Here is a 15,511-nt window from a genome sequence, read left to right on the forward strand (position 1 = left end):
AACACTACCTGAGAGAGAGAGAGAGAGAGAGAGAGAGGTAGGAGGCATGAAGAAGAGATTCTAAATTTAGAGATATTTGGGAGTAAAAAAAAAAAAAAAAAGTCAAGTCCTGCCTTTGGTGCAAGTGGGGGTGAAAATGCTTAAGTTACAACCATCCCTAGTTTTCCAGCTTGGCATCTCTTTGCTTAAGCAATAGGTGATGTGCGGGTGTTTCCAATGGAATGGAAGCAATTTTATGGGAGAATTAATGTTCATCTTTTTTAATAAATATTTTATATATTTATTTGAGAGAGAGAGATAGTGAAAGAGAGCACGAGAGGGGAGAAGGTCAGAGGGAGAAGCAGACTCCCTGTGGAGCTGGGACCCCGATGTGGGACTCAACCCTGGGACTCTGGGATCATGACCTGAGCCAAAGGCAGTGGCTTAACCAACTGAGCCACCCAGGTGCCCTCATCACTTTTTTTTTTTTTAAGAATTTTTATTTATTTGAGACAGAGAGAGAGAGAGAGAGTGAGAGAGACAGCAAGAGGGGAGAAGGTCAGAGGGAGAAATACACTCCCTGCAGAGCAGGAAGCCAGACATGGAACTTGATCTAAGGACCCTGGGATCACGACCTGAGCCAAAGGCAGACGCTTAACCAACCGAGCCTCCCAGGTGCCCCTAAATATTTGTCTTTAAACCTGTTTTGCTTGAGGCTTGCAGATATTTGGAAGATGAAGGGAGAGTTAGGGTTCTAGAGAGGGAGGCTAGGAGCTACCCTTGTGGTGGGCAGGAGAATGCCTTCTTCCACATCTCCTCCACCTATGGATATATTACTTTCTATGGCAAGAACGACTCAGCAGATACAGCTAATTTATCGATCTCAAGATAGATTCTTTTAGTTTATCCAAGTGACAAAATGTAATCACAAGTGTCCTTTTAGGGAAAGATAGAAATGGAAGAGTCAGAGAAGGAGCTGGAAAAAAGGAAGCAGAAGTTATGGAAAAAGAATTTGGAGACATTACACACCTGGCCTTACACATGAAAGAAATGGACCCAGCAGACAGGCTCTGCAACCCTGAGGGAACAAGGGAACAGAGGTTCCTCTAGAGCATCCAGCAGGAACACAGACACACCAGCACATCTTTGAGTTTAGGACTCTTGACTTCCAGAGCTGTAACGTAATAAAAGTGTGTAATTTTAAGCCACTAAGTTTGTAGCAATTTCTAACATCTGCAATAGAAAACAGACACAAACACCATATAAGAGTTAGCCAAAGCCACAAATGTGGTTTGAGAGAGAGGGTAAATACTGAGAGAGAAATGGCTGCAAAATAGAGCATTGGCAAAAATCAGTCTTTAAGGAGAAGGATAGAGGAAAAAAAGTGAATATGTAGCTAACAGCTTCACAGAGCGAATGTATTTTCAACACACACACACGCAGGCATGCACACACACACACACACACACACATTTGTACATATTTTAAATTTAGATCCCATATGGAAAGAAAGCATAAAAAGAAATGAGATGAACACAAAAGATTTAGTTGCTTTTCACAGAATGTTCTCTCACATTCATTTGATGGGGAAAAACTGGTTTTTCATATAGACGTTACTTGATCTCATTCCTTTTTTCTTTTCAAAATTAAATGAACTTAGAACCAAACTAAATAGCTACAAAATATTAGCAAACATATTTGCTAATAGATTAGCAAATATTCCTGGGTGCAGCTTGAGGGACACCGTTTCCAGGGATCAGAGACTACTGCAGTGTATTTCCTCAGTTGGAAAAATACAAGCATAGGTTACCCTGAAAATAAATGAATGACTTCTCGCTAGGGCCCTCTGTCCCTGCCCAACAGTCTATATTTAAATAAATACTCTCTGTGAAGTAAAGGTCAGAAGTCTGTGGTCACGGCTGCAGTATTGGCAATTGCTTGCCCTAACAAATGGATGTGTGAAAGAATGTCATGTCCAAGGAACCGAAAGGCACCAAACATTTCTCAACAGTTTTTTTTCTCACATTCCTCCAGTTGAATCCAAATATTGTACCGTCTTCTGCCAGCATAGGCTTCCAACACGGAGCGTGGGCATCTGAAGAGCGAAATCTCAAGAGGCCAAGAAAAACATGAGCTAATCCTGTAGGTTTCCCAGTCATTTGCGAACTCGCCTTTCAAAGTGAGAACTCGCCAGGAAGGTGAAAGGCTGGTGGTTTCAGCAACAGCCTCAAAGTGAGGACATACAGCCTTTTTTTCTTAAGATGGACATTTATTCATTGATAGATTCTTTTTTCTGGCACAAAGAAGAAGTTTAGTTATTATTATTATTTTTTTCCTAAGAAGGTCAGGTCATTGAGACTTAATACCCCAGGCTTGTTAGGAGTCCAAGGAGTCATTGGATGGGAGCTATTGAGGTGTGAAGTGGTAGGTATGGCCCTTCAAGGTCTGGTCCCTGCTAGCGACCCCCACCCCCGCCCGCCGCTACTCCTTCATTCTGGCCAAGACATGATGAGCCTTAAAACTCCTCCCTGCACTCCCCTTCTCAAAGCTTTGTGCATTCTCTGTCCTGGTTCAAGAGCCCCTGCCTCATTGAGGCATTCCTGATTTTCTTAAGTACAAATAATCACTCCTTTTGTTCCTCTAAACCTGCGCTGTCCAATAGGGTAGCCACTAGCCATGTGAGGCTAGTTCTGGAACTATGGCTTGTCCAAATTCACATGAATTATATCAGGCTAAAACAGTTGCCAGATTTCAAAGACCGAATAGAGAAAAAGAATGTAAAATATCTCATCAATCGTTTTTATATTGATTGCATAAGGGAATGAAAATATTTTCATATATTAGGTTAAAAGAAATATAGCACTAAAGTAAATTTTACCACTTTAATGTGGCTAATAGAAACTTTTAAATTGCATATGTGGCTCACCTTTGTGGCTCACCTTATATTTTTATTGGATGGTATTGCTCTAGAACTTATTCATTTCAGTCCCTGATCTTAGCCAATTCTGTGACAATACTTGGATCTATCCCCTCTGATAGACTGATTTATATTAATGGGAACGGTCATGTCCTGCTTAACTCTCATCCTATTTGCTGTCCATGACAACACCTAGAACTTATTAAACATGAAATAAAAAATCCACAGAACAGAAATGAACTCATAAGAAAATATTTTGTCAAGAAATTATTTAGTTCAAGTGATATTGTGAAGACACTATCATTGAGTAAAATGGTGTGGGATTGCCTTTTCCTCATTTTTCTCATTAGTTTTTGGTGGGTATTTGTTAATCTATTACTCAAAGTAATGAAACTGTACCTCTAAAATTATGTTACACTACCCTACCTTTAAAAGCTAGATATTTGCCTATTCTATTAAAAAGCATAGTATTTTCACTGAAAATCAATCAGTGATACCTTAGCTGACCAGTACCCACTTAACCAGATGAAATGCATGTTTTCTCATTTTTTTTCTTAACCTCAGAAGACAGTATTGAATAAAAACAAAACCACCTTATTATTGCCATATATATATAAAGAATATCTTTCACAATATAGCATAACATTGTAAATTATTAAACATAAACTCCAATGTCAACATTATGAGTTGGAAGTCCAGTGCATTGTATCTCTCCAATTGTGATCCCTAAAAGTACTTTAGAAGGGAAATAATACAGAGAAATTAAGCCTCAGAATAATATGGTCTTCACTTCATCGAAGAGAGCTTCAATTGTACTTTCTAGCCCATACTTCCTAAACTAAAATAACTAATTAAAGTATTTTATACAGATTTTCATTGAACAAAAAATAACTTGGTTTTTAGAATATCTGATTTGAACTGTATTTTAATATATCTTTGTACATTTTCTGAGTACACATTAGTGGTGGTGCACTGGAAAAGGACCAGAAAAAGCCAGTCAAGGAACTCTAGGCTCGAACAGGCATTATTAGTTTAAAGAATATCAAATATTGATTGAAAATTGTTTTTGTTGAAAAAATACAATTATTCACTAAGATCCACTTGTGAATTGTATAAAAGTGCTTGATTGATTAATTAATAAAATATGCAATTATTTTATGACAATACTATTCTCCTTCAAACTATAGCCAATGGTAGAGCTATTCATTAATTACCTGAACTTAGGAAAGCTAGTGGATTTGTAGGAAACTCAAGATTGTCTGCAAAGTACTAACTAATCATGAGGCCTGTTTCACAAAGTGTTATGTGCCAGCATGGTGTTACGGCAGGAGTGGTAAACCTGGATACAGAAAATCTGGCTGCTTTTATACTTCTGCTTTGCTAGACTTCAGTGGGTCATCCAAAAAAAGAACTTTGGATTAGATGGGCTTCAACATTAATTTCACTTTAAAATGCACTCAAGGAAAATACTGTTTGAGCAATCATGTTGCTCATGTGATACTCTTTAATACTGTTAAAATATGTTTTCTTAGATTAAATATATGTATTAAATAGTATTTAACTTATTTAAATGTGTAATTTATTTAAATTTATTTATTCAAATTCTCAAGGGCTATAAAAAGTCAGAATTTGTTTGTATCAGAAGAAGAAGGTTGGCCAATTTATTATGTCTCTTCCACCATGATGAACATCAAGACTATCCACTCCACTGAGAAAGCCTGCAGAGAGACACTACACAATTTAATCTCAGTTACAGATTAATTTTTAGAGTCTCATTTTGATGTCAGTTTCAGGACTATGTTTAGTCATTGTTTTATTCTGCACTATGATAAAAAAAGACATTCTCACATTCTTGAAAAGTGAGTCACTATTGAAAGCATACATCTAGAGGCACCTGTGTGACTCAGTCCGTGAAGTGTCTGACTCTTGATTTTGGCTCAGGTCATGATCTCAGGGTGAGATCGAGCCCCAAATGGGGCTCTGCATTGGGATTCTTTCTCTCAAGGATGCCTGTGGGGGCTGGGGGACCAGTCAGCTAAGCATCTAACTCTGGATTTTGGCTTAGTCAGTTAAGTATCCAACTCTGGATTTTGGCTCAGGTCATTATCTCAGGGTGGCGAGACCGAACCCCATACGGGGCTCTGCCCTCACCATGGAGTCAGTATGAGGATTTTCTCTCTCCCTCTGCCCCCTCCCTGTTCTTGTATGTGTGCCCTCTCTCTCACTCTCTCTAAAATAAATAAACAAATATTTTAAAAAATTTTCTCGCTCTGTCCCTCCCCCACCCCCATTTTGCACATGCGCACTCTCTCTCTCTCACTAAAAACAAAATGTGTACATCTAGATGATAATTACACTGTACAATTGGAGAAGTTAGGACTTAAGTGAAGTTCAAGTCCAAACTTCACTTAATCTACCTCTATATAGACTGTTCATACTTGGGTAGCTACTCACCAAATATCTATATGTCCTCACGTTCTTGTACTTAGAATTATAATTGTGTAGCTGTTGAAATTTGTAAAATCATTAAGGAGCTGGGTTCAAAACTAATGAGCTCTCCAAATGCCAGAGTAAATTAGTAACTACAAAAACACCCATACTCCATATGCTCTGAGTTCCAATTCGCAGACTGGCATACTGGGGAGTGTGATACAGATTTTGACACATTTCTTTTTTTGACTTTCAAAGTAGGAGAAAGCCTCAAAAAATCCTCAAACAAAGGAAAAAAATAATGATTTACTTTTTAAAAAGTCATGTGCCTTACTTTATAAATTGTTCCACGAATGAATCTTCATTAAATTTTTATAACATTGCCGGAGACATCTTTCTACATCTATAGATATTTAGATTTCCCCTCTGCTTTGGGAAATGTTCAAAGATGTCCCTGTTGTTTGCAGGACAAATCCAAATTCCTGATCACAGTCTTACAGCCCCAAACCATTGAAATGCATTTTATTTTCTTTCATACACTCACTCCACCGTCTTCTCCCTTCTTTTCTTATCAGGTATTTTCCTAATAGACAGTCCCTTCTTCTATATCCTTCTCCACTATGTTGGAACTAAACTCACCATTTAAGTCTATTACAATGCCCTTTTCATTGTTACATACTTTCAGACCTGCAGACTCCGTAATATCTCCTTCTTTGATTCTTCCATAATACTGTGCAGAGTCCAGAGTAAATAAAATGGTGCCTCCCATACAGCAGGAGCTCAATTCGTATTTGCTGAATTCTGAATGAAATTGACCTGACAACTCATCCCAGACATGAGCTGCTTCGTTGTCAACAGTGCACACTCTGCCTAGATTGCCTGAGGTCAAATCTCAGCAGAACATCCACTAGCTAGTTGCTTGCTACCTCATCCTCAAAATGAAGATATTTTATGATGACTGAAGGGATTTACAAATGCACTTAGAAGTGCTCGAGCAAATTGGAAGCTTTTAATAAATATGATTATTGTTATTGTTGTTATTAGAACTTCTTGTTGCTATTATTAGGACTTCTTTTTAAAAATGTTATTCTTATCAAAATGGTTATCAGATTGGTGAAATGATAATGACAAGAACTTTGAGAGAAGGAAAGCTTAACCATGCCAATAACCAGGAAGAAGGTGCATTTTCTGGCAGGTTCTGTAGAACTAACAACTTAGGGGGAGATCCTAGCCAGATTGAGTAAGGAGACATAGAAAATGACATAAGAGAACATCTCAGAAATGGGTCTTTGCTTATGAACTTACATACTGTCCTGAAAAGGAAAAGAAAGGCCTTTAGGTCACTAAATAGGCAGTTTGGGATAAACTGAGCATTTAAGGTCATTTTTAAAGTTTGATTTTAAAGTGATATCTCAATAAAGATGTTTAAACTTTTATTCTCAAAAAAAGCAAAAGAAATGTCAGTAGGTGCCTTTAATCTACATATTAGTTATTTTTATGGGCAGTAACTAATGTTAGAGTGTTTTCTGCAATTTGCCAAATAAAAATAAATGACAATCTATACATAGATTATAACACTGAAACATTCATAAAGTAATATTGATTTTATAAGCACTGTTATAAAATTAAAACATTCATAAAATCATAATTCTAAAAAGCAGAATATGCACTCACTGTCTTCTATAATGAGAAGTCCTTTTTTTAAGTCACTTTGGTTGTAATCCATAATCTAGAAAATCCCAAAAGAGAGTGACCAGGATCATGTACAGACTTAACTAACTAGATTACATGATAATGTGAATGAGAGTAAAATGTTTTGCCTGGCGGAGTTGAGACTGAAGGAAAGGACAGCTTCGTAACAAATATCTGAACCACTGGTAAAGGGAAGAATGATAAGACTTACTTTGTGACTTTCCTAAGGCCAGGACCAGAACAAAAGGCCAGAAATTATAGGGAGAGAGATGTCAGATAGGTATAGGAAAGAATCTTCGGAAGACTAGAAGTAGCCAATAAAGTCAAGGGTTACCTGATGTAGATGTGAGCCCATTTCATCATTGGAAACATGAGAAGAGAAACCAGATAAACATTTGTAGGCGTTTTTCAGACTAAGCTCAAGTTCAAAAGGTTTTGCAGCCAATAGATGTAGTTCTACTAATCAGAAAGGACAACAGCTATTTCGACAGGACAGATAGAAAGATTGCACAACTAGATAGACATTTCTGAATTAGAGAAGTAATTAGATAAGAAAACCACTTAGATTTTGTAGTTGTATTAACTGATACTGAGGTATGGGGTAAAGGAATACTCTGCAGGAAACTTCTCGTGACTTGGGCGGTACCCTTTGATTCCATTCATAGTCTCCTTACTTTCCAGATGTACACGTATTCCTTGATAATTTTCTCTTGTTCCACGATTTTCAATACCATTTCAACACTGGTATTGTGTATTTCTGGACATAATGTTCTCTCTCTCAATGACTCTGTAATTCAATCAGGATAAAGCCAGAATCCTTGCAATGGCCATGGAGGACCCACAGAATGCCTCACCCCATTGCTTCTCTGACTTCATCCACTGGCTTTCTCCCCCTCGTCCATCTCATTCCAGACAGATTGGCTTCTTGTTCTTTTACTAGCATGCCAACCACACTCTCAGTTTAGGATTTACCAAAGGCTCTTCCCTCAGCCTGCAGCAATTTTCTTCTAAATACTGTCATGGCCCAATCGATCACTCTTTTAAATCTTTGCTCATAGCTTCACCTTTTCAATGAGTACCGCACTACTTCATTTAAAACGTTGTCTTCTAACATGCATTAAGGTATTTGTATTAAGTTATTTTATTAGTATTTATCTCCCACAAAAATATAAGCACCACAACTGTAGGTGTATTTTTCTCTTTTGTTCTTTGCTGTATTTTGACATATTTCTTTATTTTCTTTCTTATTCAGCAAATAGGTACTTTTGAAGGGTATGTTTCACTGCCCCACTAATGTTGAACTTGGCTCTGTGACTTGTTCTGGTCAGGGGAATGTGGGCAGAAATGACAGAGTGCCATTTTTAAACAAAGGCTTTCCTCCATGAAAAGGACATGTCCGTGATAGAGGCTACTTTTTTGGACATGTTCCTGGCAGGCAGAGATCTGAATCCTACACATGCCTAAATCAACCAAGGCCTGCAGAGCCCTGCAGAGCTAAAGATAACCCACACAAATCCATGAGGAAGAGGCAAGAGGTTTACGTTACATAACTTGACCCCAGGAAAGAGCTAGATTAGAGGTCATATGTTATTGTTATAGGATATAACCTCTGGGATCAGGGGTTACATGTTATATAACAAAGCTCCAGGAAAGAGCTGACTGACGCATATCCCAAGTACTTATGCTTGGGATAAGGTAGATGTAAGGTACCTTATCCCAAGGTAGGATTAAATGGCTTTCTAATTAACTTTTTTCTACTATCCTATTTCTGAGAATCTGGTGCACAAACTATCCATTAGTATCAACTGAGGTACTTATATCATTGCTTAATCTCTTTCAAGTCACTCAAATATCATTGAATTAATTATCATTCAGGATACTAAGTACTCTTCTAATAAGCTAAAAGAGTACATGTGTTTTTTAATAACTTTATTCAAATGATATCCATATAAAACAAACCAAGTGTTTGGTTGTGTTTAATTTTTTAGTGACTAACACCAAGTGCTCCAAACATCAAAACTATTTCTTTTTCAGGGAAATTAAACTGACGAGGTTGTTGGTGGTCCCGTCATTTCAATGATCCTAACAGCCGGGGTGAATCTACTATTCAGTAATTGAATCTGGTTTAGTATGATGTTTATTATGGTGTGACTTCACTTTCAGTAACTTGCACACTGAGGAAGTTTGGTTTAAAGGAAGTGATGGGTTTTTGGAAGATGCTATTTCCAAGGTTTGGTAACAAACCAGATTGTCATAGCATCTATATTAGAATACAGTCACTTAAAACATTCTGGAATTGCTCCTTTCTGTTTTGCTTTCCACTTTATTCCTGCTTTTGGTTTGACTTCTCTCCTTTACTCTTTTATTATTTTTCTCCTCACTACTTGCTTCTTTTAAAAGGCCTTGTTAACACTCATTAACGAGTGTGGTCCCGAGCTCCAAAGCAAATAAGCAGCAGAAGAAAAGGGATGAAAGAACCGAATGGTCTCATTTTCCTGCCAGGTTTCAGTGGATCGCAACAGCAATTGGGGGTTTTAGCCAGTTTTTGTAGGAACTGCTACAAAGCTGCCACCCTTTTCTCCTCAATACTAGCATAACTGAAATTGCAAGAACTGTCCAAACATTTAAAAGCCAACTTTTCTTAGAATTGGTTTTCCACAGCATCAAAAAGTGCATTTGTATTCTCTGTAAAGGCCATTTATCTCTCTCTACGCTGAGTACTTTGCTTCCCTCCTATAGGGCCACCCTCAAACCAGGGGTCAGCTTTAGCAAAAAGCTATAATATGAAAGTCTTCAGCAAAGACATTCCTATTTCTAGATGGTATCAGATTGACTAAGGAGAGGCTTCTGTGTGCGGTATTTATTTGATCTTGCTGACCTTACTGAAAGGTTTTTTTTTATTTTTAATCTCTTATCCATGTACCTTAATTCCTTTACTGTTCACTTTGCTTAGCATAACAAATAGTCTTAATATTATGCATATATCACAAACATGAATTTAACAAATTAATTTATTTTTCAACACAAGTTTATTGAGCTCATACCCCATATCAGGGACCATTGTAGGTATTAGGGACACATCAGTGAACAGGAAATAATCCTGGCTCTCAGGAAGCACATGTAACACTAAGGAGAAAAACAGTAAACATGATAAATAAATATAATGTTTAAAATGTTGCTGTTAAGAGCTAAAAAGAAAAATAAAAGAAAGGGGAATTTAAAGTCTCTAGATTACAATTTTACATAATACATCTGGAAAACCTACACAAGGAAATACCATTAAAACAAAGACCTAAGGAATATGTGTTTAACACATTTTCTTGTAATTACAAGAAGAAGTCATATCCACTGAAGGGGAAGACAAGACAATCCAGAAGATTTCCAGAAAAAACTAAAATAATGTCTATAATTCTATCATTCATGTTAATATTTATTTAAAATTTGATATAGATTCATCCTACTCTTTATATATGGTTGAGCTTAGTTTTGTGTGTGTGTGTGTGTGTGTGTGTGTGTGTGTGTGTTAGAAAGCAAGACAGACAGAGAGGAAAAATATACAGGTTATTTAGAGAATTGAGAAAGTACTCGGTTTCATACTGAGTCCAATTCCTATGCACACAGTCTTTAGAAATAATATTTAAATCTTTCCAGATTTAGTTAGAATGATACTGTGAATAACCGTGCATACATTCTTGCACATACTTTGATAATTCTTTTTGAATAACTATCACATTAACTTTACAAACACTTAACAAATCATTTAACTTTAGAACTGTCTTCATTACTTTTGTCAATATTTACCGGTATGATCAATATTTCAGAGTGAACTTTTGCCTGCATTTTTGCCAATTTGGATACTTGAAACAGCAAGAAAGAGAAGATCTAACTCAATGGACTTAGACAGTAAAGAAGTTATGATCTACACATAAAGCATGATATTGAATTTTTCAGAGTTGGCTAATTTAGGAGGTCAGTGATGCCATTCCCCATTCTTCTATCCTGATCATGATGACTTTGTCCTAAGACCTGTGCCCTGTGTGGGCCATTGAGCAATTGTCCATCAGTGTCAATGCAAGCTCTTGACTTGGCCTGTAAAGCTTGGGCTGGGAAGTCTTGAACCACATTTCTACAAATGCCACATGGCTCCTTGGGAAACAGGCCAGTGGGGGGCGTGAGAGGGAGCCTGTACCTGAGCTGTGAGTGTGAAGAGACCATCTCTCTGCACAGGGGCAGTTCCTTACACTACCACCAGGTGACTGCAGTTTGCCCGCGTTCCTGGTCTCAGAAGCATTCCCATTTCAACCTCTGAGACACCAGGGTCAGCGGGTCAGAATAGAAGGTGTCAGACCCCTTCATCCAACTTCAGATTTAATAATTCCAAACTCTTTCTGCTATTCCCTCAACCATAAGAGGGACAGATGCTTCTTACAGTTACCAGGCCATGATACCTTGATAATCCTTTTTCCTTTTCGAGTTCTCCAATATGTGATTTTTTTTTCTTCTTAAAGATTTTATTTATGTATTTGATCGATACCACACATCCCTCGCTCCCACAAGCAGTGGGAAGGGCTGAGGGGGAAAGAATCTTAAGCAAACTCTGCACTGAATGCAAACCTGGCTCAGTCTCATGATGTTGAGATCATGACCTTAGCTGAAACCAAAAGTCCCATGCTTAACTGACTGCATCTTCCAGGCACCCTTCCAATATATGATTAATAATTCTTTAGACTAAATCCTCTATGATATTAAAATAACCACTGTGGCTTCTCATCCTTTACTGGACCCTACCCAAAACTGTCTTCATGGTGACAGACAAGATGGCTGCCTCAGACCCATGTTCCAAATCTTGACACAACAATACCCTAGGACTAAGAGTGAATTCCCTTTCTCCATGCCTTTTAAAAAAGAAGAAATCTTTCTCAGAACCACCAAGCATATGTCTTCTAATATGTCATTGGCAAGATTTCTATTACAATGACCCTTCTAAACCAATCCCAGTCAAAGGGTATAGAGTTACCATTATTTAAATAAACTAAGATTGTTGGTAAGATTGTTGAAGGAGCACAGACTTTCCTGAAACATACGCACCAGATCAGATTATTCCTGAAAAACTAAAGGTTTTATTTAGGAAGGAAGGAAGAAGGGAGAGTAGAAAGGCACTATAGAACTGGTAACTAATAGAGCTAATAACTAATGATGTCTGCCATCATAACTTACTGAAAACCTATACATTTTCTCTCTCATCTGAAAGCTTAATAGTTCTTATTGTCCTGTTTTACTCTATGAATAGCTTCAGATGCCGTATCTATGAAAATTCTAATATTGGGTATCAAATTTCCATAATCCTGAAAAAACTCCATAGAAGAGGATGTCTGAGATTTTTCTTTCAACATGAGAAAAGATAATGTATGTATAATTAGACATAAGCTCAGATATGGGTTATTGGCCCAATTTCATAAATGAAGAGCCTGAGATCCAGAGTAATAAAGTGGGCTTTTCAAGATCTCGAAGTCAGGTAGGAACAGAGGCAGCCAGCACATTCCCACAGTAGTCCTAACTGCACAAAAGAACCATTTTATCAACTCCCTTCTGTCATTTCTAAAAATAAAAGTAGGCTCTAAAATTGTCATATGCAGTATAGGGCTGCAACATTTCTGATATGTCTCAGTGAACTAAAGTTAACTCCAAGAGTAGTAGAGAGATCCCATCTAAGCAAAAAGTGAAAAAGTGGTTGGTTTTGGGTAATTAATGTAAAACAAACAAACAAACAACAACAAAAAAAGCCCTGCATATAAGTAATTTTTTGAAAAGATTGAAAGATTCACATTTGAGTGAGAGAGAGCACAAGAGAGTGAGAGGGAGAAGTGGACTCCCTACTAAGCAGAGAGCTCCACAGGGGGCTCAGGGCTCCATGCGGGGCTCCATGCGGGGCTGGATCCCAGGACCCTGAGATCATGACCTGAGTAGATGACAGAGGGCAGACGTTTAACCAACTGAACCACTTAGGTGCCCCTGCATGTAAGTAGTTTTTAAAAAGCAAATTTACCTGCAGCGGTTTGAAAACCTCAAGTCATAACTACCATAAAATTGATATTTAATATCAATATATTAAATATATCTATACATATCCATATATATTTATTTTAAATATGCTTATTTGTTAGCCAGATATTGGGAGCAACCAACATTTTCCCCCTCCATATTTTGTAATTTTCCACATAATAGAAACTTTGCACACTATGCTTCATCATATCATATTGTATCGAATCCCTATAAAGGTCCTAGTAAGTATTAATATTTTCCTCCTATACCTGGAAAAGTGAAGTGCAGTGAGGCCAGGTGCTTTACTTAAAATAGCAGAGGAAATTAAAGAGCCAGATATGAAATTCAAGCCTTGTTTTGCTCACACAGGACACGCGTTCATTTACATTTGGGAGGAAACAGCTGAGTGCTAAAGAAACCTTGATCAAATGGCTAACTGGATATAATGACCTCAAGAATTTAGTCCAGGGCTGAAAATCTTTGGCTCTAGACCTTGAGCATAACTGAAGTCATCAAGAAAGCCTGAGACATTTTTGCATGACTATTTAGCAGCACATATGTAATGCATCAGAGTAAAACTGGCATTCAACATGCATAAAGAAAAATGAAAATTTTGATAAAGCAAAGCCTTACTTACTCAGGACGTTCAATTTTCTATGATGTGGATAACAATTTTACTATACCCATACTCACATAATAATCATAATATACTCTCATAATGACACTATCTATCTGGAGAGTGTCTATAATTATTTATGAACTCTGGATTTGGTAATAGAACTTGGAAAAGAAAATCTAACAAAATGGTTTTATGTTTATATTTTCTCAAGAATTCTGAAATGAGTAAATCTTATACACAAGTTTCTTAAAATCAAAAGCTTGGATCCTCTAAATCCAGTCTTAGAATTTTGATCTATCAGCTAAAAGACATCAGAAAAACTTGATGAACAACTTACCATCCCAACTTACTATGGAAATAAGGTAAAAAGAGTTTGGTGTATTTAAATAAACTTCTAAAGTTATTCCTTCATGAGTGGTCTTGGAGAATTTGATAATAAAAATGTAACATGCACCCGCTCAAAATGTCAGAAAATCTAAAAACAAAATGACTTTGACTTAAGGAGATATTCTGGATTCGGTAATGGGCATCATCTTGAAAAACAATTGGAAAAAAAGGGGTGTTATATGCTCAAATGGCACAGAGAATCAGTATTTGTGACTCTCTAGCATTTTTTTCTCAGTATGTTCGTTAATAATCAAATTCATATTTCCATTAAATAAATATGTTAATGTGTAATTACTATACATCACCTTGGCTATCAGTTATTGAGACACTCATTGTCAAAACTCATCTGTAGGGGCGCCTGGGTGGCTCAGTGGGTTAAAGTCTCTGCCTTCGGTTCAGGTCATGGTCTCAGGGTCCTGGGATCGAGCCCCACATCGGGCTCTCTGCTCAGCAGGGAGCCTGCTTCCTCCTCTCTCCCTGCCTGCCTCTCTGCCTACTTGTGATCTCTGTCTGTCAAATAAATAAATAAAATCTTTAAAAAAACAAAACCAAAACAAAACTCATTTGTAGATCTTTACTATAAGTCATTATCAGATAAGAATGAGGTGTCTTGTATTTTGAGACAATAGGTAGAATTCAGCACTGAACAATAAACTGACTTGGTTCATCTTGTAACATAAGGTTGTAACATAAACAGGTTTTTTGGTTTATATTTTGTTGCTGTTAAATTTAGCAACAGACTCACCAGAAAATGCATCACTTTAATGAGGTAATACAATGAAATGAATCTAGGATAATTTACTACTCAAAGCATAACTTAATAATACAAGTAACTGATTTCTAAGAATATAATTGAACATGGGGTATTTGTCCACTGATGGTATAGAAGATGGTATCACACCTAAATTGTGCTGTGAGCCACATTATGTGTTATCTTTTTTTTTTTTTTCATTTTAAAGACTTTATTTATTTATTTGACAGACAGAGATCACAAGTAGGCAGAGAGGTAGGCAGAGAGAGGCACGCAGGGAAGCAGGCTCCCTGCCAAGCAGAGAGCCCAATGTGGGGCTCGATCCTAGCACCCTGGGACCACCACCTGAGCTGAAGGCAGAGGTTTTAACCCACTGAGCCACTCAGGTGCCCCTATATTTTTAAAAGTTTCACAGTGTCCTTTTAAAGACAAACCATAAGTGACTCTTAATCTCACAAAACAAACTGAGGGTTGCTGGGGGGAGGGGGTTTGGGAGAAAGGGGATGGGATTATGGACATTGGGGAGGGTATGTGCTTTGGTGAGTTCTGTGAAGTGTGTAAACCTGGTGATTCACAGACCTGTACCCCTGGGGATAAAAATAATGTTTATAAAAAATAAAAAGTTAATAATATGTTAAAAAAAATGTGTTTTCATTGATCAAATTTTTTTTTTTCAAAAATAGTCCTATGTGTT

The sequence above is a fragment of the Mustela putorius genome, unplaced genomic scaffold (assembly GCF_011764305.1).
Source record: "Mustela putorius furo isolate JIRA1106 unplaced genomic scaffold, ASM1176430v1.1 tig00000832_pilon_pilon_pilon, whole genome shotgun sequence".
In the NCBI taxonomy this organism is placed as follows: Eukaryota; Metazoa; Chordata; class Mammalia; order Carnivora; family Mustelidae; genus Mustela; species Mustela putorius.